The sequence below is a fragment of the Bombina bombina genome, chromosome 2, assembly GCF_027579735.1.
Source record: "Bombina bombina isolate aBomBom1 chromosome 2, aBomBom1.pri, whole genome shotgun sequence".
Classification (NCBI taxonomy): domain Eukaryota; kingdom Metazoa; phylum Chordata; class Amphibia; order Anura; family Bombinatoridae; genus Bombina; species Bombina bombina.
This window is the reverse complement of record NC_069500.1, coordinates 1,214,849,855-1,214,876,570: the sequence shown is the minus strand read 5'-3', so window position 1 is coordinate 1,214,876,570 and position 26,716 is coordinate 1,214,849,855. Positions and strand designations below refer to the sequence as shown.

The 26,716-nt window shown below is 42.1% G+C and overlaps 1 protein-coding gene across 9 annotated transcripts in view; it reads left to right on the top strand.

Annotated features, from left to right (window-relative positions):
• EXOC1 (exocyst complex component 1) overlaps positions 1-26,716 on the top strand; it is a 290,111-nt gene that overhangs the window by 257,166 nt on the left and 6,229 nt on the right. The window lies entirely within an intron of this gene.

Below are 26,716 nucleotides of genomic sequence, written 5' to 3'. Positions count from 1 at the left end.
TTAAATTTACATCAGAGCATCTCCGCGCATTACTTAAGGAGGTGCTATCTACTCTGGATGATTGTGACAATCTGGTCATCCCAGAAAACTTGTGCAAGATGGACAAGTTCCTAGAGGTCCCGGTGCACCCTGATGCCTTTCCGATACCTAAACGGGTGGCGGACATAGTGAATAAGGAGTGGGAGAAGCCAGGCATACCTTTTGTCCCTCCTCCTATATTTAAGAAATTGTTCCCTATGGTTGACCCCAGGAAGGACATATGGCAAACAGTCCCTAAGGTCGAGGGGGCGGTTTCTACACTAGCCAAACGCACGACCATTCCCATTGAGGACAATTGTGCTTTCAAAGATCCTATGGATAAAAAATTGGAGGGTTTGCTTAAAAAGATTTTTGTACGGCAAGGTTACCTCCTTCAACCTATTTCGTGCATTATTCCTGTCACTACAGCGGCGTGGTTCTGGTTCGAGGAACTGGAAAAGTCGCTCAGTAGGGAGACTCCGTATGAGGAAGTCATGGACAGAATTCACGCACTTAAGTTAGCTAATTCCTTTATTTTAGACGCCGCTTTGCAGTTGGCGAAATTAGCGGCGAAAAATTCAGGGTTTGCAATTGTGGCGCGCAGAGCGCTCTGGCTAAAGTCTTGGTCGGCGGATGTATCTTCCAAGACAAAATTGCTTAATATCCCTTTCAAAGGTAAGACCCTTTTTGGGCCAGAATTGAAAGAAATTATTTCAGACATCACTGGGGGAAAGGGCCATGCCCTCCCACAGGATAGGCCTTTCAAGGCTAAGAATAAGTCCAATTTTCGTTCCTTTCGCAATTTCAGGAACGGACCGGCTTCTAACTCGGCAGCCTCTAGACAAGAGGGTAACGCTTCCCAGACTAAACCAGTTTGGAAACCAATGCAAGGCTGGAATAAGGGTAAACAGGCCAGGAAGCCTGCTGCTGCTACCAAGACAGCATGAAGGGGTAGCCCCCGATCCGGGACCGGATCTAGTAGGGGACAGACTCTCTCTCTTTGCTCAGGCTTGGGCAAGAGATGTTCAGGATCCCTGGACACTAGAAATAGTCTCTCAGGGTTATCTTCTAGAATTCAAGGAACTACCCCCAAGGGGAAGGTTCCACATTTCTCACTTATCTTCAAACCAAATAAGTAGACAGGCATTCTTACCATGTGTAGAAGACCTGTTAAAGATGGGAGTGATACACCCAGTTCCAACTGTGGAACAAGGTCAGGGGTTTTTACTCAAATCTGTTTGTAGTTCCCAAAGAAGAGGGAACTTTCAGACCAATTCTGGATTTAAAAATTCTAAACAAATTTCTCAGAGTTCCATCGTTCAAAATGGAAACCATTCAAACAATTTTACCTACAATCCAGGAGGGTCAATATGACTACCGTGGATTTAAAGGATGCATATCTACATATTCCTATCCACAAAGATCATCATCAGTTCCTAAGGTTCGCCTTTCTGGACAAACATTATCAGTTCGTGGCTCTCCCATTCGGACTAGCCACTGCTCCCAGAATTTTCACAAAGGTGCTCGGGTCCCTTCTAGCGGTTCTAAGACCAAGGGGCATTGCAGTGGCACCTTATCTGGACGACATTCTAATTCAAGCGTCGTCTCTTTCCAAGGCAAAGGCTCATACAGACATTGTTCTAGCCTTTCTCAGATCTCACGGGTGGAAGGTGAACGTAGAAAAGAGTTCCCTGTCTCCGTCGACAAGAGTTCCCTTTTTGGGAACAATAATAGATTCTTTTGAAATAAAGATCTTCCTGACAGAAGTCAGAAAGTCAAAGCTTCTAAACGCTTGTCAAGTTCTTCTCTCTATTCTGCAGCCTTCCATAGCTCAGTGCATGGAAGTAGTAGGGTTGATGGTTGCAGCAATGGACATAGTTCCTTTTGCTCAAATTCATCTAAGACCATTACAACTGTGCATGCTCCAGTAGACAGGATCACCTGTCTCAGGGAATGAGTTTCTGCAGACCAAAGTGGGTCATTGTCACGACCGACGCCAGTCTATCAGGCTGGGGCGCGGTCTGGGATTCCCTGAAAACTCAGGGTTTATGGTCTCGGGAAGAGTCTCTTCTCCCGATCAACATCCTGGAACTGAGAGCGATATTCAATGCTCTCCGGGCTTGGCCTCATCTAGCGAAGGCCGGATACATAAGATTCCAGTCGGATAACATGACGACTGTAGCTTACATCAACCATCAGGGAGGAAGAAGGAGTTCCTTGGTGATGATAGAGCTATCCAAGATCATCAAATGGGCGGAGGATCACTCCTGCCACCTATCTGCAATCCACATCCCAGGAGTAGACAACTGGGAGGCTGATTATCTGAGTCGTCAGATTTTCTATCCGGGGGAGTGGGAACTCCACCCGGAGGTGTTTGCCCAGTTGACTCAATTATGGGGCATTCCAGACATGGATCTGATGGCGTCTCGTCAGAACTTCAAGGTTCCTTGCTACGGGTCCAGATCCAGGGATCCCAAGGCCACTCTAGTGGATGCATTAGTGGCGCCTTGGTCGTTCAACCTAGCTTATGCGTTTCCACCGTTCCCTCTCCTTCCCAGGCTTGTAGCCAGGATCAAACAGGAGAAGGCCTCGGTGATTCTGATAGCTCCTGCGTGGCCGCGCAGGACTTGGTATGCAGACCTGGTGAATATGTCATCGGCTCCACCATGGAAGCTACCTTTGAGACAGGATCTTCTAGTACAAGGTCCATTCGAACATCCAAATCTAATTTCTCTGCAGCTGACTGCTTGGAAATTGAACGTTTGATTTTATCCAAGCGTGGGTTTTCAGATTCAGTTATAGATACTCTGGTCCAAGCCAGAAAACCTGTGTCTAGAAAGATTTACCATAAAATATGGAAAAGATATATCTGTTGGTGTGAATCCAAGGGATTCTCCTGGAGTAAGATTAAAATTCCTAAGATCCTCTCCTTTCTCCAAGAAGGTTTGGATAAGGGATTGTCAGCGAGTTCTCTAAAAGGACAGATTTCTGCTTTATCTGTCTTGTTATACAAACGACTGGCAGCTGTGCCAGAGGTACAAGCTTTTGTACAGGCTTTGGTCAGAATCAAACCTGTTTACAGACCCTTGACTCCTCCTTGGAGTCTAAATTTAGTTCTTTCAGTTCTTCAGGGGGTTCCGTTTGAACCCTTACATTCCATAGATATCAAGTTGCTTTCTTGGAAAGTTCTGTTTTTGGTTGCTATTTCTTCTGCTAGAAGAGTTTCTGAATTATCTGCTTTGCAGTGTGATCCACCCTATCTGGTGTTCAATTCAGATAAGGTTATTTTGCGTACCAAGCCTGGTTTTCTTCCAAAAGTTGTTTCCAACAAGAATATTAACCAGGAAATAGTTGTTCCTTCTCTGTGCCCGAATCCAGTTTCAAAGAAGGAACGTTTGTTACACAATTTAGATGTAGTCCGTGCTTTAAAGTTCTATTTAGAAGCAACAAAGAATTTTAGACAAACCTCATCCTTGTTTGTCGTTTACTCTGGTAAGAGGAGAGGACAAAAAGCTATTGCTACCTCTCTTTCTTTCTGGCTGAAAAGCATTATCCGATTGGCTTATGAGACTGCCGGACGGCAGCCTCCTGAACGAATCACAGCTCACTCCACTAGGGCTGTGGCTTCCACATGGGCCTTCAAGAACGAGGCTTCTGTTAATCAGATATGTAAGGCAGCGACTTGGTCTTCTCTGCACACTTTTGCCAAATTTTACAAATTTGATATTTTTGCTTCTTCGGAGGCTGTTTTTGGGAGAAAGGTTTTGCAAGCCGTGGTGCCTTCTGTTTAGGTAACCTGATTTGCTCCCACCCTTCATCCGTGTCCTAAAGCTTTGGTATTGGTTCCCACAAGTTATGGATGACGCCGTGGACCGGACACACCAATGTTGGAGAAAACAGAATTTATGCTTACCTGATAAATTACTTTCTCCAACGGTGTGTCCGGTCCACGGCCCGCCCTGGTTTTTTAATCAGGTTTGAAAAAATTTTCTTTTTCTTTATACACTACAGTCACCACGGCACCCTATAGTTTCTCCTTTTTCTCCTAACCGTCGGTCGAATGACTGGGGGGCGGAGCCAGAGGGGGAGCTATATGGACAGCTCTTGCTGTGTGCTCTCCTTTCCTTTCCCTGTAGGGGAGGAGAATATCCCACAAGTAATGGATGACGCCGTGGACCGGACACACCGTTGGAGAAAGTAATTTATCAGGTAAGCATAAATTCTGGATTTTTTATTGACACTAAAACTTTACACTTGCTTGGTCAATATTTAAAAACCTAATGAAACTTTAAAAAATATATCTACATGTTATTCTCAGACTAATCTTTTCTTTGAATCCCTCATTCTATCTAGCATTTATTTTTTCCTAGCTTGTCAGATTATTACAGATTATAGATACTGTAAAAAATTATAAATATTCCCTAGAATAATATATATATATATATATATATATATATATATACAGTATATTATATTTTACAGTATAAGTTTTAATAATTGTTTTTTAATATTTTAATAACACTCCTAGTTTAGTACTCTGTACAGCACTTTTTTATTGGTGGATAAATGTATCCACCGATCAGCAATAACATCCCAGGTTGTTCACCAAAAATGGTCCGGCATCTAAACTTACATTCTTGCATTTAAAATAAAGATACCAAGAGAATGAAGAAAATTTGATAATACGAGTAAATTAGAAAGTTGCTTAAAATTTCATGCTCTATCTGAATCACAAAAGAAATAATTTGGGTTCAGTGTCCCTTTTAAGATAAAACAAACGTTTTAATGTACGCTAACCCGACACCACGTTAGACCTACAATGCGAAACACGAAAAGCGGTATTCATATTTTACATTCCTATGTTCTTCAAATAGAAAAAAATAGAATTTTTATAATTATATATATATATATATATATATATTTATTTATTAGGTACACCTGTTCAATTGCTTGGTAACACAAATTGCTAATCAGCCAATCACATGGCAGCAACTCAATACATTTAGGCATCTAGACATGGTGAAGACTTTCTGAAGTTCAAACCGAGCATCAGAATGGGGAAGAAAGGGGATTTGAATGACTTGAACATGAACGTGGCATGGTTGTTGGTGCCAGACGGGCTGGTCTGAGTATTTAAAAAAAAACTGCCGATCTACTGGTATTTTAATGCACAATCATCTCAAGGCCTTACAGAGAGTGGTTCGAAAAAGAGAAAATATCCAGTGAGCGGCAGTTGTGTGGACGAAAATGCCTTGTTGATGTCAGAGAAGAATGGGCATACTGGTTCGAGATGATAGAAAGGCAACAGTAACTCAATTAACTATTCGTTACAACCAAGGTATGCAGAATACCATCTCTGAGCACACAACACATCGAACCTTGAAGGAGATGGGCTACAGCAGCAGAAAACCACACCGGGTGGCACTCCTATCAGCTAAGAACAGGAAACTGAGGCTACAATTCACACAGGCTCACCAAAAATGGACAATAGAAAATTGGAAAAACGTTGCCTGGTCTGATGAGTATCTATTCGACATTCAGATGGTAGGGTCAGAATTTGGCGTAAACATGAAAGCATGGATCCATCCTGCCTTGTATCAATGGTTCAGGGTGGTGGTGTAATGGTGTGGGGGATATTTTCTTTGCACACTTTGGGCCCCTTAGTACCAATTGAGCATCGTTTAAACTCCACGGCCTACCTGAGTATTGTTGCTGACCATGTCCATCACTTTATGACTACAGTGTACCCAACTTCTGATGGCTACTTCCAGCAGGATAATGCACCATGTCACAAAGCTCAAATCATATCAACTGGTTTCTTGAACATGAAAGTGAGTTTACTGTACTCCAATGGCCTCCACAGTCACCAGATCTCAATCCAATAGAGCACCTTTGGGATGTGATGGAAATAAATCTGCAACTGCGTGATGCTAAATGTCTATATAGACCAATATGTCTGTGGAATGTTTCCAACACCTTGTTGAATCTATGCCACGAAGAATTAAAGCAGTTCTGAAGACAAAAGTGGGTAAAACCCCATACTAGCAAGGTGTACCTAATAAAGTGGCCGCTGAGTGTGTGTGTATGTGTGTATATATTTGTATGTATGTATGTGTATATATATATATATATATATATATATATATATAATTATAAGTCCAAAAGATGCACTCGCTGTAATGTGAAAAAAAACAGAATTTATGCTTACCTGATAAATTTCTTTCTTTTGCGATGTACCGAGTCCACGGATTCATCCTAACTTGTGAGATATTGTCCTTCCTGACAGGAAGTAGCAAAGAGAGCACCACAGCAGAGCTGTGTATATAGCTCCCCCCTTAAATCCACCCCCCAGTCAATCGACCGAAGGCCAAGGAAGAAAAGTAGAAACTATAAGGTGCAGAGGTGACTGAAGTTTACATAAAATACTATCTGTCTTGAATAGACAGGGCAGGCCGTGGACTCGGTACATCGCAAAAGAAAGAAATTTATCAGGTAAGCATAAATTCTGTTTTCTTTTGCAAGATGTACCGAGTCCACGGATTCATCCTAACTTGTGGGATACCAATACCAAAGCTTTAGGACACGGATGAAGGGAGGGACAAGACAGGAACCTAAATGGAAGGCACCACTGCTTGCAAAACCTTTCTCCCAAAAATAGCCTCCGAGGAAGCAAAAGTATCAAATTTGTAAAATTTGGAAAAGGTATGAAGCGAAGACCAAGTCGCAGCCTTACAAATCTGTTCAACAGAAGCATCATTTTTAAAAGCCCATGTGGAAGCCACCGCTCTAGTGGAGTGAGCTATAATTCTTTCAGGAGGCTGCTGTCCAGCAGTCTCATAAGTCAAACGGATGATGCTTTTCAACCAAAAGGAAAGAGAGGTAGCCGTAGCCTTTTGACCTCTACGCTTTCCAGCATAGACAACAAACAAAGAAGATGATTGGTGAAAATCTTTGGTTGCTTGCAAATAAAACTTCAAGGCACGAACCACGTCCATGTTGTGCAACAGACGGTCCTTCTTAGAAGAAGGATTAGGACACAGAGAAGGAACAACAATTTCCTGATTGATATTCCTGTTAGAAACAACCTTAGGGAGGAACCCAGGTTTGGTACGCAAAACCACCTTATCAGCATGGAAAACAAGATAAGGCGAGTCACATTGTAATGCAGATAGTTCAGAAACTCTTCAAGCTGAAGAGATAGCAACTAGAAACAGAACTTTCCAATATAGAAGCTTAATATCTATGGAATGCATGGGTTCAAACGGAACCCCCTGAAGAACTTTAAGAACTAAATTGAGACTCCATGGCGGAGCAACAGGTGTAAACACAGGCTTAATTCTAACTAAAGCCTGACAAAAAACCCGACCGTCTGGGACATCTGCCAGACGCTTGTGCAACAGAATAGACAAAGCAGATATCTGTCCCTTTAAGGAACTAGCGGACAATCCTTTCTCCAATCCTTCTTGGAGAAAAGACAAAATCCTAGGAATCCTGATCTTACTCCATGAGTAGCCTTTGGATTCACACCAAAAAATATATTTACGCCATATCTTATGATAGATCTTCCTGATGACAGGCTTTCGAGCCTGAATCAAGGTATCTATGACCGACTCAGAGAAATCCCGCTTTGATAAAATCAAGCGTTCAATCTCCAAGCAGTCAGTTGCAGAGAAATTAGATTTGGATGCTTGAATGGACCTTGAATCAAAAGGTCCCGTCTCAGTGGCAGAGATGACATGTCCACCAGGTCTGCATACCAAGTCCTGCGTGGCCAAGCAGGCGCTATCAAAATCACTGAAGCTCTCTCCTGTTTGATTCTGGCAATCAGACGCGGAAGGAGAGGGAATGGTGGAAACACATAAGCCAGGTTGAACGACCAGTGTACTGCTAGAGCATCTTTCAGTACTGCCTGAGGATCCCTTGACCTGGATCCGTAACAAGGAAGGTTGGCGTTCTGACGAGACGCCATCAGATCCAATTCTGGTGTGCCCCATAGCTGAACCAGTTGAGCAAACACCTCCGGATGGAGCTCCCACTCCCCCGGATGAAAAGTCTAACGACTTAGAAAATCTGCCTCCCAGTTCTCCACCCCTGGGATATAGATCGCTGATAGATGGCAAGAGTGAGTCTCTGCCCATCGGATTATCCTGGAAACTATCATCGCCAAGGAACTCCTTGTTCCCCCTTGATGATTGATATAAGCTACAGTCGTGATGTTGCCCGGCTGAAACCTGATGAATCCGGCCGAAGCCAGCTGAGGCCACGCCTGAAGAGCATTGAATATCGCTCTTAATTCCAGAATATTTATCGGTAGGAGGGCCTCCTCCTGAGTCCACAAACCCTGTGCTTTCAGGGAATTCCAGACTGCACCCCAGCCCAGTAGGCTGGCGTCCGTCGTCACAATAACCCACGCTGCCCTGCGGAAACACATTCCCCTGGACAGGTGATCCTGTGACAACCACCAAAGAAGAGAGTCTCTGGTCTCTTGATCCAGGTTTATCTGAGGAGATAAATCTGCATAATCCCCATTCCACTGTTTGAGCATGCATAGTTGCAGTGGTCTGAGATGCAAGCGAGCAAACGGAACTATGTCCATTGCCGCTACCATAAGTCCTATTACCTCCATACACTGAGCCACTGACGGCCAAGGAATGGAATGAAGAGCTTGGCAGGTGGTTAAAATCTTTGATTACCTGACCTCCATCAGAAATATTTTTCTGTCCACCGAATCTATCAGAGTTCCCAGGAATGGAACTCTTGTGAGAGGAATAAGAGAACTCTTTTTCACGTTCACCTTCCACCCATGAGATCTTAGAAAGGCCAACACTAAATCCGTGTGAGACTTGGCAAGTTGGAAAGTCGACGCTTGAATTAAGATGTCGTCTAGATAAGGCACCACTGCTATGCCCCTCGGCCTTAGGACCGCCAGAAGGGGCCCTAGCACCTTTGTGAAGATTCTTGGCGCCGTGGCCAACCCGAAGGGAAGAGCCACAAACTGGTAATGCCTGTCCAGAAAGGCAAACCTGAGGAACTGGTGATGATCTTTGTGGATAGGAATGTGTAGATATTCATCCTTTAGATCCACGGTAGTCTTATATTGACCCTCCTGGATCATTGGTAAAATAGTCCGAATGGGTCTCCATCTTGAAGGATGGAACTCTTAGGAATTGGTTTGGGATCTTGAGATCTAGAATTCGTCTGAAGGTTCCCTCTTTTTTGGGAACCACAAACAGATTGGAGTAGAAACCTTGCCCCTGTTCTGTTTTCGGAACTGGGCAGATCACTCCCATGGTAAAAAGGTCTTCTACACAGCGTAAGAACGCCTCTCTTTTTGTCTGGTTTACAGACAATTGAGAAAGATGGAACCTCCCCCTTGGAGGAGAATCTTTGAAATATAGGAGATACCCCTGGGTTACAATTTCTACAGCCCAGGAGTCCTGAACGTCTCTTGCCCAGGCCTGAGCAAAGAGAGAAAGTCTGCCCCCTACTTGATCCGGTCCCGGATCGGGGGCTACCCCTTCATGCTGTCTTAGTGGCAGCAGCAGGCTTTTTGGCCTGTTTACCCTTGTTCCAAGCCTGGTTAGGTCTCCAGGTTGGCTTGGATTGAGCAAAGTTCCCCTTTTGCTTTGCAGCAGGGGAAGAGGAAGCAGGACCACCCTTGAAGTTTCGAAAGGAACGAAAATTATTTTGTTTGGTCCTTGTCTTATTTGACTTATCTTGAGGGAGGGCATGACCCTTCCCTCCAGTGATGTCTGAAATGATCTCTTTCAGTGCAGGCCCAAATAGGGTCTTACCTTTGAAAAGGATGGTCAAAAGCTTAGATTTAGATGACACATCAGCTGACCAGGACTTAAGCCATAACGCTCTTCGCGCTAAAATGGCAAAACCTGAATTCTTTGCTGCTAACTTAGCAAGAAGAAAAGCGGCGTCTGTAATAAAAGAATTAGCCAACTTAAGGGCCTTAATTCTGTGCAAAATATCATCTAGTGGGGTCTCCATCTGAAGAGCCTCTTCTAGAGCCTCAAACCAAAAAGCAGCTGCAGTGGTTACTGGAACAATGCACGCTATAGAATGAAGAAGAAAACCCTGATGAACAAAAATTTTCTTTAGGAGAACCTCTAACTTTTTATCCATAGGATCAATGAAAGCACAACTGTCTTCAATAGGTATAGTTGTACGCTTAGCCAGAGTAGAAATAGCTCCCTCCACCTTAGGGACCGTCTGCCATGAGTCCTTTATGGTGTCAGAAATGGGGAAAATTTTCTTAAAAACAGGAGGGGGAGCAAACGGAATACCTGGTCTATCCCACTCAACAATCCTCTTAGGGACCGGAAAAACATCAGTGTAAACAGGAACCTCTAAATATTTGTCCATTTTACACAATTTCTCTGGAACGACAATAGGGTCACAATCATCCAGAGTAGCTAAAACCTCCCTGCTTAAATTTAAATGCCGTCATATCTGAATCTGTCTGAGGGAACATCTTTCCTGAATCAGAAATCTCTCCCTCAGACAGCAAATCCCTCATCCCTACCTCAGAACATTGTGAGGGAATATCGGATACGGCTACTAAAGCGTCAGAAGGCTCAGCATTTGTTCTTAACCCAGAGCTACTGCGCTTCCCTTGCAACCCTGGCAGTTTAGATAAAACCTCTGTGAGGGTAGTATTCATAACTGAAGCCATATCTTGCAAGGTGAAAGAATTAGATGCACTAGAAGTACTTGGCGTCGCTTGTGCGGCGTAACTGGTTGTGACACTTGGGGAGAACTAGATGGCGAAACCTGATTTGCTTCTGTCTGAGTATCATTTAATGCCAAATTCTTATAAGTCAAAATAGGCTGTTTGCAATTTATAGACATATCAGTACAATTGGGACACATTCTTAGAGGGGGTTCCACAATGGCTTCTAAACAAATTTAACAATGAGTTTCTGAATTATCTGCTTTGCAGTGTGATCCACCCTATCTGGTGTTCAATTCAGATAAGGTTATTTTGCGTACCAAGCCTGGTTTTCTTCCAAAAGTTGTTTCCAACAAGAATATTAACCAGGAAATAGTTGTTCCTTCTCTGTGCCCGAATCCAGTTTCAAAGAAGGAACGTTTGTTACACAATTTAGATGTAGTCCGTGCTTTAAAGTTCTATTTAGAAGCAACAAAGAATTTTAGACAAACCTCATCCTTGTTTGTCGTTTACTCTGGTAAGAGGAGAGGACAAAAAGCTATTGCTACCTCTCTTTCTTTCTGGCTGAAAAGCATTATCCGATTGGCTTATGAGACTGCCGGACGGCAGCCTCCTGAACGAATCACAGCTCACTCCACTAGGGCTGTGGCTTCCACATGGGCCTTCAAGAACGAGGCTTCTGTTAATCAGATATGTAAGGCAGCGACTTGGTCTTCTCTGCACACTTTTGCCAAATTTTACAAATTTGATATTTTTGCTTCTTCGGAGGCTGTTTTTGGGAGAAAGGTTTTGCAAGCCGTGGTGCCTTCTGTTTAGGTAACCTGATTTGCTCCCACCCTTCATCCGTGTCCTAAAGCTTTGGTATTGGTTCCCACAAGTAATGGATGACGCCGTGGACCGGACACACCAATGTTGGAGAAAACAGAATTTATGCTTACCTGATAAATTACTTTCTCCAACGGTGTGTCCGGTCCACGGCCCGCCCTGGTTTTTTAATCAGGTTTGAAAAAATTTTCTTTTTCTTTATACACTACAGTCACCACGGCACCCTATAGTTTCTCCTTTTTCTCCTAACCGTCGGTCGAATGACTGGGGGGCGGAGCCAGAGGGGGAGCTATATGGACAGCTCTTGCTGTGTGCTCTCCTTGCCTTTCCCTGTAGGGGAGGAGAATATCCCACAAGTAATGGATGACGCCGTGGACCGGACACACCGTTGGAGAAAGTAATTTATCAGGTAAGCATAAATTCTGCATTTTTTATTGACACTAAAACTTTACACTTGCTTGGTCAATATTTAAAAACCTAATGAAACTTTAAAAAATATATCTACATGTTATTCTCAGACTAATCTTTTCTTTGAATCCCTCATTCTATCTAGCATTTATTTTTTCCTAGCTTGTCAGATTATTACAGATTATAGATACTGTAAAAAATTATAAATATTCCCTAGAATAATATATATATATATATATATATATATATATACAGTATATTATATTTTACAGTATAAGTTTTAATAATTGTTTTTTAATATTTTAATAACACTCCTAGTTTAGTACTCTGTACAGCACTTTTTTATTGGTGGATAAATGTATCCACCGATCAGCAATAACATCCCAGGTTGTTCACCAAAAATGGTCCGGCATCTAAACTTACATTCTTGCATTTAAAATAAAGATACCAAGAGAATGAAGAAAATTTGATAATACGAGTAAATTAGAAAGTTGCTTAAAATTTCATGCTCTATCTGAATCACAAAAGAAATAATTTGGGTTCAGTGTCCCTTTTAAGATAAAACAAACGTTTTAATGTACGCTAACCCGACACCACGTTAGACCTACAATGCGAAACACGAAAAGCGGTATTCATATTTTACATTCCTATGTTCTTCAAATAGAAAAAAATAGAATTTTTATAATTATATATATATATATATATATATATATTTATTTATTAGGTACACCTGTTCAATTGCTTGGTAACACAAATTGCTAATCAGCCAATCACATGGCAGCAACTCAATACATTTAGGCATCTAGACATGGTGAAGACTTTCTGAAGTTCAAACCGAGCATCAGAATGGGGAAGAAAGGGGATTTGAATGACTTGAACATGAACGTGGCATGGTTGTTGGTGCCAGACGGGCTGGTCTGAGTATTTAAAAAAAAACTGCCGATCTACTGGTATTTTAATGCACAATCATCTCAAGGCCTTACAGAGAGTGGTTCGAAAAAGAGAAAATATCCAGTGAGCGGCAGTTGTGTGGACGAAAATGCCTTGTTGATGTCAGAGAAGAATGGGCATACTGGTTCGAGATGATAGAAAGGCAACAGTAACTCAATTAACTATTCGTTACAACCAAGGTATGCAGAATACCATCTCTGAGCACACAACACATCGAACCTTGAAGGAGATGGGCTACAGCAGCAGAAAACCACACCGGGTGGCACTCCTATCAGCTAAGAACAGGAAACTGAGGCTACAATTCACACAGGCTCACCAAAAATGGACAATAGAAAATTGGAAAAACGTTGCCTGGTCTGATGAGTATCTATTCGACATTCAGATGGTAGGGTCAGAATTTGGCGTAAACATGAAAGCATGGATCCATCCTGCCTTGTATCAATGGTTCAGGGTGGTGGTGTAATGGTGTGGGGGATATTTTCTTTGCACACTTTGGGCCCCTTAGTACCAATTGAGCATCGTTTAAACTCCACGGCCTACCTGAGTATTGTTGCTGACCATGTCCATCACTTTATGACTACAGTGTACCCAACTTCTGATGGCTACTTCCAGCAGGATAATGCACCATGTCACAAAGCTCAAATCATATCAACTGGTTTCTTGAACATGAAAGTGAGTTTACTGTACTCCAATGGCCTCCACAGTCACCAGATCTCAATCCAATAGAGCACCTTTGGGATGTGATGGAAATAAATCTGCAACTGCGTGATGCTAAATGTCTATATAGACCAATCGGTCTGTGGAATGTTTCCAACACCTTGTTGAATCTATGCCACGAAGAATTAAAGCAGTTCTGAAGACAAAAGTGGGTAAAACCCCATACTAGCAAGGTGTACCTAATAAAGTGGCCGCTGAGTGTGTGTGTATGTGTGTATATATTTGTATGTATGTATATATATATATATATATATATATATATAATTATAAGTCCAAAAGATGCACTCGCTGTAATGTGAAAAAAAACAGAATTTATGCTTACCTGATAAATTTCTTTCTTTTGCGATGTACCGAGTCCACGGATTCATCCTAACTTGTGAGATATTGTCCTTCCTGACAGGAAGTAGCAAAGAGAGCACCACAGCAGAGCTGTGTATATAGCTCCCCCCTTAAATCCACCCCCCAGTCAATCGACCGAAGGCCAAGGAAGAAAAGTAGAAACTATAAGGTGCAGAGGTGACTGAAGTTTACATAAAATACTATCTGTCTTGAATAGACAGGGCAGGCCGTGGACTCGGTACATCGCAAAAGAAAGAAATTTATCAGGTAAGCATAAATTCTGTTTTCTTTTGCAAGATGTACCGAGTCCACGGATTCATCCTAACTTGTGGGATACCAATACCAAAGCTTTAGGACACGGATGAAGGGAGGGACAAGACAGGAACCTAAATGGAAGGCACCACTGCTTGCAAAACCTTTCTCCCAAAAATAGCCTCCGAGGAAGCAAAAGTATCAAATTTGTAAAATTTGGAAAAGGTATGAAGCGAAGACCAAGTCGCAGCCTTACAAATCTGTTCAACAGAAGCATCATTTTTAAAAGCCCATGTGGAAGCCACCGCTCTAGTGGAGTGAGCTATAATTCTTTCAGGAGGCTGCTGTCCAGCAGTCTCATAAGTCAAACGGATGATGCTTTTCAACCAAAAGGAAAGAGAGGTAGCCGTAGCCTTTTGACCTCTACGCTTTCCAGCATAGACAACAAACAAAGAAGATGATTGGTGAAAATCTTTGGTTGCTTGCAAATAAAACTTCAAGGCACGAACCACGTCCATGTTGTGCAACAGACGGTCCTTCTTAGAAGAAGGATTAGGACACAGAGAAGGAACAACAATTTCCTGATTGATATTCCTGTTAGAAACAACCTTAGGGAGGAACCCAGGTTTGGTACGCAAAACCACCTTATCAGCATGGAAAACAAGATAAGGCGAGTCACATTGTAATGCAGATAGTTCAGAAACTCTTCAAGCTGAAGAGATAGCAACTAGAAACAGAACTTTCCAATATAGAAGCTTAATATCTATGGAATGCATGGGTTCAAACGGAACCCCCTGAAGAACTTTAAGAACTAAATTGAGACTCCATGGCGGAGCAACAGGTGTAAACACAGGCTTAATTCTAACTAAAGCCTGACAAAAAACCCGACCGTCTGGGACATCTGCCAGACGCTTGTGCAACAGAATAGACAAAGCAGATATCTGTCCCTTTAAGGAACTAGCGGACAATCCTTTCTCCAATCCTTCTTGGAGAAAAGACAAAATCCTAGGAATCCTGATCTTACTCCATGAGTAGCCTTTGGATTCACACCAAAAAATATATTTACGCCATATCTTATGATAGATCTTCCTGATGACAGGCTTTCGAGCCTGAATCAAGGTATCTATGACCGACTCAGAGAAATCCCGCTTTGATAAAATCAAGCGTTCAATCTCCAAGCAGTCAGTTGCAGAGAAATTAGATTTGGATGCTTGAATGGACCTTGAATCAAAAGGTCCCGTCTCAGTGGCAGAGATGACATGTCCACCAGGTCTGCATACCAAGTCCTGCGTGGCCAAGCAGGCGCTATCAAAATCACTGAAGCTCTCTCCTGTTTGATTCTGGCAATCAGACGCGGAAGGAGAGGGAATGGTGGAAACACATAAGCCAGGTTGAACGACCAGTGTACTGCTAGAGCATCTTTCAGTACTGCCTGAGGATCCCTTGACCTGGATCCGTAACAAGGAAGGTTGGCGTTCTGACGAGACGCCATCAGATCCAATTCTGGTGTGCCCCATAGCTGAACCAGTTGAGCAAACACCTCCGGATGGAGCTCCCACTCCCCCGGATGAAAAGTCTAACGACTTAGAAAATCTGCCTCCCAGTTCTCCACCCCTGGGATATAGATCGCTGATAGATGGCAAGAGTGAGTCTCTGCCCATCGGATTATCCTGGAAACTATCATCGCCAAGGAACTCCTTGTTCCCCCTTGATGATTGATATAAGCTACAGTCGTGATGTTGCCCGGCTGAAACCTGATGAATCCGGCCGAAGCCAGCTGAGGCCACGCCTGAAGAGCATTGAATATCGCTCTTAATTCCAGAATATTTATCGGTAGGAGGGCCTCCTCCTGAGTCCACAAACCCTGTGCTTTCAGGGAATTCCAGACTGCACCCCAGCCCAGTAGGCTGGCGTCCGTCGTCACAATAACCCACGCTGCCCTGCGGAAACACATTCCCCTGGACAGGTGATCCTGTGACAACCACCAAAGAAGAGAGTCTCTGGTCTCTTGATCCAGGTTTATCTGAGGAGATAAATCTGCATAATCCCCATTCCACTGTTTGAGCATGCATAGTTGCAGTGGTCTGAGATGCAAGCGAGCAAACGGAACTATGTCCATTGCCGCTACCATAAGTCCTATTACCTCCATACACTGAGCCACTGACGGCCGAGGAATGGAATGAAGAGCTTGGCAGGTGGTTAAAATCTTTGATTACCTGACCTCCATCAGAAATATTTTTCTGTCCACCGAATCTATCAGAGTTCCCAGGAATGGAACTCTTGTGAGAGGAATAAGAGAACTCTTTTTCACGTTCACCTTCCACCCATGAGATCTTAGAAAGGCCAACACTAAATCCGTGTGAGACTTGGCAAGTTGGAAAGTCGACGCTTGAATTAAGATGTCGTCTAGATAAGGCACCACTGCTATGCCCCTCGGCCTTAGGACCGCCAGAAGGGGCCCTAGCACCTTTGTGAAGATTCTTGGCGCCGTGGCCAACCCGAAGGGAAGAGCCACAAACTGGTAATGCCTGTCCAGAAAGGCAAACCTGAGGAACTGGTGATGATCTTTGTGGATAGGAATGTGTAGATATTCATCCTTTAGATCCACGGTAGTCTTATATTGACCCTCCTGGATCATTGGTAAAATAGTCCGAATGGGTCTCCATCTTGAAGGATGGAACTCTTAGGAATTGGTTTGGGATCTTGAGATCTAGAATTCGTCTGAAGGTTCCCTCTTTTTTGGGAACCACAAACAGATTGGAGTAGAAACCTTGCCCCTGTTCTGTTTTCGGAACTGGGCAGATCACTCCCATGGTAAAAAGGTCTTCTACACAGCGTAAGAACGCCTCTCTTTTTGTCTGGTTTACAGACAATTGAGAAAGATGGAACCTCCCCCTTGGAGGAGAATCTTTGAAATATAGGAGATACCCCTGGGTTACAATTTCTACAGCCCAGGAGTCCTGAACGTCTCTTGCCCAGGCCTGAGCAAAGAGAGAAAGTCTGCCCCCTACTTGATCCGGTCCCGGATCGGGGGCTACCCCTTCATGCTGTCTTAGTGGCAGCAGCAGGCTTTTTGGCCTGTTTACCCTTGTTCCAAGCCTGGTTAGGTCTCCAGGTTGGCTTGGATTGAGCAAAGTTCCCCTTTTGCTTTGCAGCAGGGGAAGAGGAAGCAGGACCACCCTTGAAGTTTCGAAAGGAACGAAAATTATTTTGTTTGGTCCTTGTCTTATTTGACTTATCTTGAGGGAGGGCATGACCCTTCCCTCCAGTGATGTCTGAAATGATCTCTTTCAGTGCAGGCCCAAATAGGGTCTTACCTTTGAAAAGGATGGTCAAAAGCTTAGATTTAGATGACACATCAGCTGACCAGGACTTAAGCCATAACGCTCTTCGCGCTAAAATGGCAAAACCTGAATTCTTTGCTGCTAACTTAGCAAGAAGAAAAGCGGCGTCTGTAATAAAAGAATTAGCCAACTTAAGGGCCTTAATTCTGTGCAAAATATCATCTAGTGGGGTCTCCATCTGAAGAGCCTCTTCTAGAGCCTCAAACCAAAAAGCAGCTGCAGTGGTTACTGGAACAATGCACGCTATAGAATGAAGAAGAAAACCCTGATGAACAAAAATTTTCTTTAGGAGAACCTCTAACTTTTTATCCATAGGATCAATGAAAGCACAACTGTCTTCAATAGGTATAGTTGTACGCTTAGCCAGAGTAGAAATAGCTCCCTCCACCTTAGGGACCGTCTGCCATGAGTCCTTTATGGTGTCAGAAATGGGGAAAATTTTCTTAAAAACAGGAGGGGGAGCAAACGGAATACCTGGTCTATCCCACTCAACAATCCTCTTAGGGACCGGAAAAACATCAGTGTAAACAGGAACCTCTAAATATTTGTCCATTTTACACAATTTCTCTGGAACGACAATAGGGTCACAATTAGAGCTGCGCATCTTCACCTGTCTCACGATTCGATTCGATTACGATTATCATCGTAACGATTCGATACGATTCGATTCTACGATGCATCGCGATGCATCACGATTACTGCACTATTTCTGCCCAATTTTTAAATTTTTCAGAAAAAAAAATTCAAGAAGTCAAAGTATTGAAATAAACTCTTTTTTTATTTTATTAGCTCAAAAAAGGACACTCTTCCTGTGGCAAAGTCTGAACACAGCAGACAACAACAGTTTATAGAACAGTAAATACTAAATGGCAATTGTTGTATTGGTTTGGAAACAATATTATGGCATCAAACTGTAGTTACAGAGTACGTAGTGTAAAAAGTGCAGTGCTCACAGTGTACTTCTTCAGTAAAAGAAAATATTTAAATGTATATATTATATATTAGTAAGTAGTACACTATACACTTGTAAAGAAACATGAACAACAAATAAATGTCTAACCTATCTATGTTGGTTTTAATTTAATTTCTTTACTTACTTAGTAATAATAATATAATAGACATTAAATTAAAACCCAAATAGATAGGTTAAGCTTAAGTTACCACCATAATACCTTATTTGTGTGAAAATTGTCCTCAGAAAACAAAACATAAATCCCTTATAGGTACAAAATTACAGGTGCAGTCCACTGTGCCTTCATGACTGTCAATTTGTGGCAAACAAACATCACGTGAAGAATCTGGAACACAACACACAGCACAGAGTGTGCACACAACACACATGTGATTGTGACATATACAATTAGTTTACACAGTTACAGACTTACAATAGTACTAGAGAGAGAGACATTTAAAACAAGTAGCATTGAACTGAACTACTATAACTACAGTTTCTTCTTGATGATTATATTATCTTTATGGGATCACAAATATAATTAGTTAGTTATTAGTTACTGTTAAAGCAGTACTACACACAACTGAACAGTGACTGAGTCTGTCACTGAACAGTACACAGCAGTCACACACAAACAAACAATACATAAAAAAGGACACAGACATCAAGGAGTAAATCATGGTGAAGAAAGGGTGGCACGCCACTCACCTGAGGTGTGTGTGCTTTATTTTTGTATTGTGCTGTTGTGTGTGGCACTGTGTGTGTGCTGTACTGTCTGTAGTGTACAGTATATTTGTGATCCAATAAAGATTTACTCAAGGTTTACTCAAGGCTTTTCCTTCCCCTATAGTGGGGTTTGGCTTCAGTCTCACTCTCTGCATAGTGCACTCATAGACAGTTAGACAGTCACACTCACTAGACACTCAGACACTAGAGACACAGTGGGACACACACACAAACAAAAACATTCAATGGCACCACAGTCAGCCACAGTCACACTCACACTCATAGACACTTAGACAGTGACACTGGGACAGACACACAATCACATACAAACAAAAAAATTCAAAGGCAGTTACTCATCTCACACACACTCATAGAGAATGAGATACATACAAACTTTTCAAACTGGCACTCACTCACTCACAGACACACTCACACACTCATAAAGAGACAGTTAGACACTGCAGTACACACATTGTTATTGTTAACTGGTTGGTTATATTCGGTTAACCCCTACAGATCTGCCTGGGAGTGGGTGGGATGGCATTTGGGATTGGGATCATAAACAAAAACATATGATATCTTTCTTAAAGGGTCTATTTAAAATAGACAATTTTTTAGTGTGAATGAATAATATTAATAATCCCTTATGCAGTGTGCACTATGCACTCACTGCATTGCAAACAATACAGGGGTGTGCTGTAACAATAGCACAACATCTACAAAACAGAGCACTTCCTGATTGGCAAACATCACAGTAACACTAGAAGTAGTAATAGACATTATACAAGAAGTAGCATTGAACTACTAGATTTACTAACTTTGATTATCAATATCTTTATGGGATCACAAATATATTGTTACACAACACACACACAGTCACAGTCACACACAGTCAAACAATACCAAAAAAAACACACATCATAAAAAGAGTGAATCATGGTGAAGGGTGACACTGACTGACACGCACACATGAGGTGTGTGCAGTTGTGTGTTGTTTCTTTTGTATTGTGTGTGTGTGTGTGTGACTGTGACAGAGTGACGTGGTCGGTCGTGTCGTGTAGTGTACTAGTATATTTTGTGATCCAACAAAGATTTACTCAAGGTTTTAAGCTTCATTTTTCAAAAAGCTATAAGCTATATAACAGTAACAAATATAAAATAACTTAACAGTAGTCTGCACTGGGCAGTGGGGCACACAGCACTTTCTTCTGGATGTGCCAAAAAACATTAAATATTAATATTATAAACCTGAATCACTACTCAGAATTATGGAATATGTAGGTTTTTCTGTAAGAACACTAGTTGATCCACATGCTCTGGTTTGAGGGTGCTTCTTTTAGCCGTTACCACATCTCCTGCAGTGGAGAAAACCCGCTCTGCAGACACGCTTGTACCTGGGATACACAAGTATCGCTTTGACAAATGAGAGAGGAGGGGAAATATGACCTCATGTACATGCCACCATTTCAAAGGGTCTTCAGTGAGAGGCAGAGATGGGGCTTTACAATATTTCTCTATTTCCTCTTCAGCCTTGGCATAGGGGGTCTTGGGTTCTATTGTACCTTCAGTGTCAGTGAAAGACTGTCCCAGCAAAGTCATGAGAAGCGATGTGGACTTTCTTTTGGGAGGAGAAGGGTTATCCTCCTCGATGGCTGATTCTTCTTCCAGAGTTTCTTTTCCCTCAGGCAGTGGCACTTCATCCACGTTTGTCCTCCTAGATGTAACTGTACTAGTACACTCAATCTGTGTTTGAACAAAAGAATAGAAAAAATAGCATTCATTATTACCTCGAGCAGCCAGCCAGCTAATGCTATGTGTGTGCTCAGAGAGACAGTAATGCATAAATAAATGCATACAACAGCTCACATCTATTCAAGAAACATGATGCAATTAAAATTACCTCCAAGGATGCAGCCTCCTCAGTCACTCCTCTGTATATCTCCAATCTCTCCTCCTCTGTGAGAATAAAAGGCAGTCCCTTAAAACGAGGATCCAGGGCAGAGGCTGTATAAAGTATCTTCTTCTCTGCCTCACTGCTGTACCTCTTCAGGAGATCTGTTTTGATGGCATTCTTGATCTCATGGATCATGGGTGTGTCTCCCATGGTGTCTGTCATGTTCTGGAGCAGTTGTGCATTTAGAGGGGCAATGAGAGAAACAGTTGGATTGCGCTCTTCTGACATCAGTGTGGTTGCATCTTTCATTGGCTTTAATGCACTCACAGCATCCTCTGCATTTGACACATCTGTTTCGTTGAGAGTGCAGAGATCTGACTCACTTTTTCTGACTTCTGGAGACAACAATGTGGCACAGATTGCAGGTTGCTGTTCTAGGAACCTCTCGACCATGTCATATGAGCTGTTCCACCTTGTTGTCACATCAGTTATTAGCTTATGATTCTTCAGGCCAAGACATTTCTGTTTTTCTTTCAGACAGTGGTTTGCTGTAGTGCTGCGGTGAAAAAATGTTGATATTCGTCGCACTCTGCCTAAAAGCCTGGAGAGCGTGGCCACTTTCAGCGCCCGCTGGGATGCGAGATTCAGTGTATGGGCGAAGCATTTTACATGAGGGAATTTTCCAACTTGAGCAGCAACAATCATGTTCGAAGCATTGTCGGTCACAAGCACTACAGATTTATCGGACAGCTGCCATTCTTCCACGACACGAGACAGTAGCTCCGCCAGATGAGAACCCGTGTGAGACTCATAAACTGCTCTCGTTTGCAGCACATGCGACAAGATCTTCCAGTCCTTGCTAATGTAATGTGCAGTTACTGTTACATAAGACTCCGTCGTGACTGAAGTCCATGAATCACACGTTAGTGCGACTCGACTGGCTTGGCTCATTGATGCAATTACCTGAGCTTTTGTTTCTTGGTAGAGTGCAGGTATAACGTTTTCTGTTAAGTGATTGCGTGACGGGATCTTATAACGTGGCTCTAGTGTCTTCAACAGGTTGCGAAACCCAAGGTTTTCCACAACAGAGTAAGGCCGTAGGTCCTTCGCTATGAAAGTTGCCACAGCTTTGGTTATTCTCTTCCCTTTTTCAGAGTTGGGTGGCAAAGTTGACAGCATTGCATCAATTCTTGGCTGATGAGCTTCAGCTAGTCTTGTTATTTCCTTGGCAGTGGCACTGGCGACAGCGGCAGGGGTTAGCATCTCAGAGTGAAAACGTCTAACGTGATTTCTCAAGTTAGTAGTATTCCCTAGGTATTTAATTTTTGTGTGACAGGCTTTACAAACCGCGTGTGTCTTGTCCAATTCGTGCTTTCCAGTATGTTCATAAAATCCAAAATGTGCCCAGATGCTTGCTTTTAAAATGCTAGGTGCATTTTTTATCTCTCTATCTTTTTTGTCTCCCTCTGTCATTTTAGCATGACATGTACATATGTGACGGATGATGTTGTTGTCAACGTCAAACTCTGTCAGTGTTAAAAAAAAAAGAAAATACACTAAGTTCCAGTTGTCAAAATGTCAAGCCGCAAATGTAAAATCAACAAGTACTAGTAACTTCAACTACTTTGCCAATGCCATACATTTTGCGAACATAAATTTTAAAACAAATTGCATTGTGATAATTGCAGGGGACATCACTCACTCACTGACACAGTTACTGTAATATATTACACACTTAAAGGTGCAAAAACCCAAACATTTACTTTCATGATTCAGATAGAGAATACAATTTTAAATAAACATCATAACTAACTCTTCTATTATTTAATTTGCTTCATACTTCTCAGATATCGTTTGTTGATGACATATTAGCAATGCATTGCACAGCACACACATTACTTACTAAGTATATAATACTTTGTGCACAAGGAGGAGGCTATGCATTTCAACAAAGGATAAGCAAATTATATAATAGGGAAAGTTGTTTAAAATTGCATGCACTTTCTTGAATTAATATATTATTAAAATATTAGAACTTCAGACCAGGCCATCCATCCATGTGAAAAACATGTAGATAATAGATACAGATTAGACTAATAGAGACATTATTAGACAATAATAGTATACTATATTTATTTATAATACATTTTTTATATATGCAATATTATTCAATAATGCAGCAATTAATTATGCAGCAGCCTGAGCCTCAGTCAGCTCAGCATACTACGTTAAGTAAATAAGGCAAGTATTTAATTGTTACCCCTTATTGTGTAATAAATGTGATTGTGTACCCCTTATTGATTTGCTCTTTAAGTAAGTTAATAATTAGTTTACCTATTGGCAAGTAGTAGGCAGTTGAGGCAATAGGCAGGCATGGCAATGGCAATTATGGCATGGCATTGGCAAAATGTACAACGTTTTGGTAACTATTAACTAAACAAACAGTTAGTTAGTCTAATTCTCACCATAGGTCTCCTCCTCTGTCTCCCACAAAATAAAAATGAGCCCGCCGTGTAGCTGTAGTATACCGCCGTGTACCATCATCAATCTCAGGCAACAAACTCCTGCTTTGCTGCTTTGCTCCTACTGCGTAACTTCGGCACTTCAAGAGACCGCCCATGAGCGCCCATGTTGCTTTATTGGGTGACGTGACGTCAGTGACGTCAAAACGATGTACCGCGCACTTTCGCGCACTTTCTTTTACGTTTCCTGGAGGCTGGTCACGTGGGTAACGTTAATCGATTATCGCGTCTCAGCGCATCGATGCAGAATCGTTTCATGCCGCATCGCGATGCATCGTCAAAACGATTATTTTTGACAGGCCTAGTCACAATCATCCAGAGTAGCTAAAACCTCCCTGCTTAAATTTAAATGCCGTCATATCTGAATCTGTCTGAGGGAACATCTTTCCTGAATCAGAAATCTCTCCCTCAGACAGCAAATCCCTCATCCCTACCTCAGAACATTGTGAGGGAATATCGGATACGGCTACTAAAGCGTCAGAAGGCTCAGCATTTGTTCTTAACCCAGAGCTACTGCGCTTCCCTTGCAACCCTGGCAGTTTAGATAAAACCTCTGTGAGGGTAGTATTCATAACTGAAGCCATATCTTGCAAGGTGAAAGAATTAGATGCACTAGAAGTACTTGGCGTCGCTTGTGCGGCGTAACTGGTTGTGACACTTGGGGAGAACTAGATGGCGAAACCTGATTTGCTTCTGTCTGAGTATCATTTAATGCCAAATTCTTATAAGTCAAAATAGGCTGTTTGCAATTTATAGACATATCAGTACAATTGGGACACATTCTTAGAGGGGGTTCCACAATGGCTTCTAAACAAATTTAACAATGAGTTTCCTCAGTGTCAGACATGTTTAACAGGCTAGTAATAAAGCAAGCAAGCTTGGAAAACACTTTATTTAATGAAAAAAACACAATTTGCAAAAACGGTACTATACCTTTAAGAGAAAAAAGGCATACACAAACGGCAAAACAGGTTAAAATTGCTTAAAAAATTCAGAAATTTTAACAGTGTACCCAATAAGCTTTAGAAGGATTGCACCACAAGTAAAAAAGCAATAGACCCCCAAATGAAAAAAACGGATTGATAATTGCCTAAAACCGGTTAAAAACCCCTAAAGCACCTTGCCACAGCTCTGTTGTGGCCCTACCTGCCCTTAGGAAGCGATAATATGGGGTTTAAATCTTCAATTATTCCCTCAGAAGACTATCAGGACCTCAGGAGAAGTTGCTTGCTGCTTGTAAATGTAGGCCCCGCCCACCTCACTCAATGTTGCTGGGGCCTACACAAAACTAACAAACTTTGCCTGAAAGCCATGTGGGTTATAAACAACCCCAAAGAACCCTCAAGCAAATGTCCCATAAAACAGAAAACGTTACTCCCAGACACAAAAACGTTTGTCCCAAATTCACATAACAAACTGAGTGCCCACAAAAAATTAACCCTTTATGCAAGCTAGTAAAAACCTCTGATAACACTAGGATTACTGCTTACCCTTCCCCTAATGGGGACACTGTCAGCCTTTCTGAGTTAACACAGTCTCTGCAGAAAATATGACTGAACATACCTCATTGCTGTATAGCAAGAAACCGTTCCTCACACTGAAGTTTTCCTGTACTCCTCAGCTCATGTGGGAACAGCAGTGGACCTTAGTTACAAATGCTAAGATCATCATCCTCCAGGCAGAAATCTTCATCTATGTCCTGCCTGAGAGTAAATAGTACAACACCGATACCATTTAAAAATAACAAACACTTGATTGAAGATAAAATACAACTAACAGTTTAACACCTCTTCTCTTTACCCTTCCTGCTTAGAGCCAGCAAAGAGAATGACTGGTGGGTGGAGTTAAGGGGGGAGCTATATAGACAGCTCTGCTGTGGGGCTCTCTTTACTACTTCCTGTCAGGAAGGACAATATACCACAAGTTAGGATGAATCCGTGGACTCAGTACATCTTGCAAAAGAAATATTTATTTCAACATGAGTGAACGTTTTTGGGGAGTAACCCCCGTCCTCAGACTCCTGTGAGAATAATAAGTGTAAAATGTGACTTACCAGAATGAGTGCATATAAGAAAGTGTCAAGGTGTTGGAAAGATGCCACCGGCCTACACGTTGTGGCGCCCGAGCCATACCCGGAAGTTGGACTTATGACGTCACCCTGCAAACGCCGGTGGAGGAAGAACCACCCCTGTGTGTCAGAACAAGAACATTAGGGTTAAGTGTGCAAGTGCAATATCAGTATATAGTGTGATAGAGCATATGTACTAGAAGTAGATGCAGCAGATGGTGTATCATTCAAACCGTGTAAGCAAATGTTGAAACAGTTATAAGTAGTGCATATCAAAATATATCATGGTGAATATATCGTGATAAAGTGCATAATAGAGTGCATAGTAAAAAGTGCACAATAACAGTACATGATAAAAAGTACAGGGTAAAACGTACAAGGGAGAACAGGATACTGGCTTGAAATACAAACTACAAATAATCGGCATAAGAGAATAATGGCCATATTGAGGAAGTAATATGGTAAAGGTATATAGTTGGCCATATACATAACATTAGAAATCATAATAGACCTATAGGCTACTGTGTAGACTGGAAGGAGTTATATGTTGCCCGTTACTGCGGCATTAGAATAGAGGGATGACATAATGATGTGGAGGTCAATAGTCACTGTAAATGACTAATATTAACTTGACCTAAAAATGTTAAGGGTATAGTATATTAAGGGTATAGTATGGACAATTTGGTAAAAACCCATGGGTTTATAAGCCTAAGGGGCTTGTGGTAACATCATAGAGTTGCCATCCTCCGGCATTAAAAAGGGCATTACCCAATTCATAATACAAGAGGGTGATGAGTAACAATACGGAAATACAAAAGCTCAATCAATAACTGGACGAAATGACCTACAGGTTTTTGGAAAGAGGGTATCCAGAAAAAAACACTTGCCCAGGTGAAACAGAACCTAGAGACGATAGACTTGGAGAATCAAATAACACCACAACAGTCCAGACTTACATTCTCTACTACTTATACACATGATAATCAGGGTCTAGCGGAAAACCTCAGAAAGAGTTGACA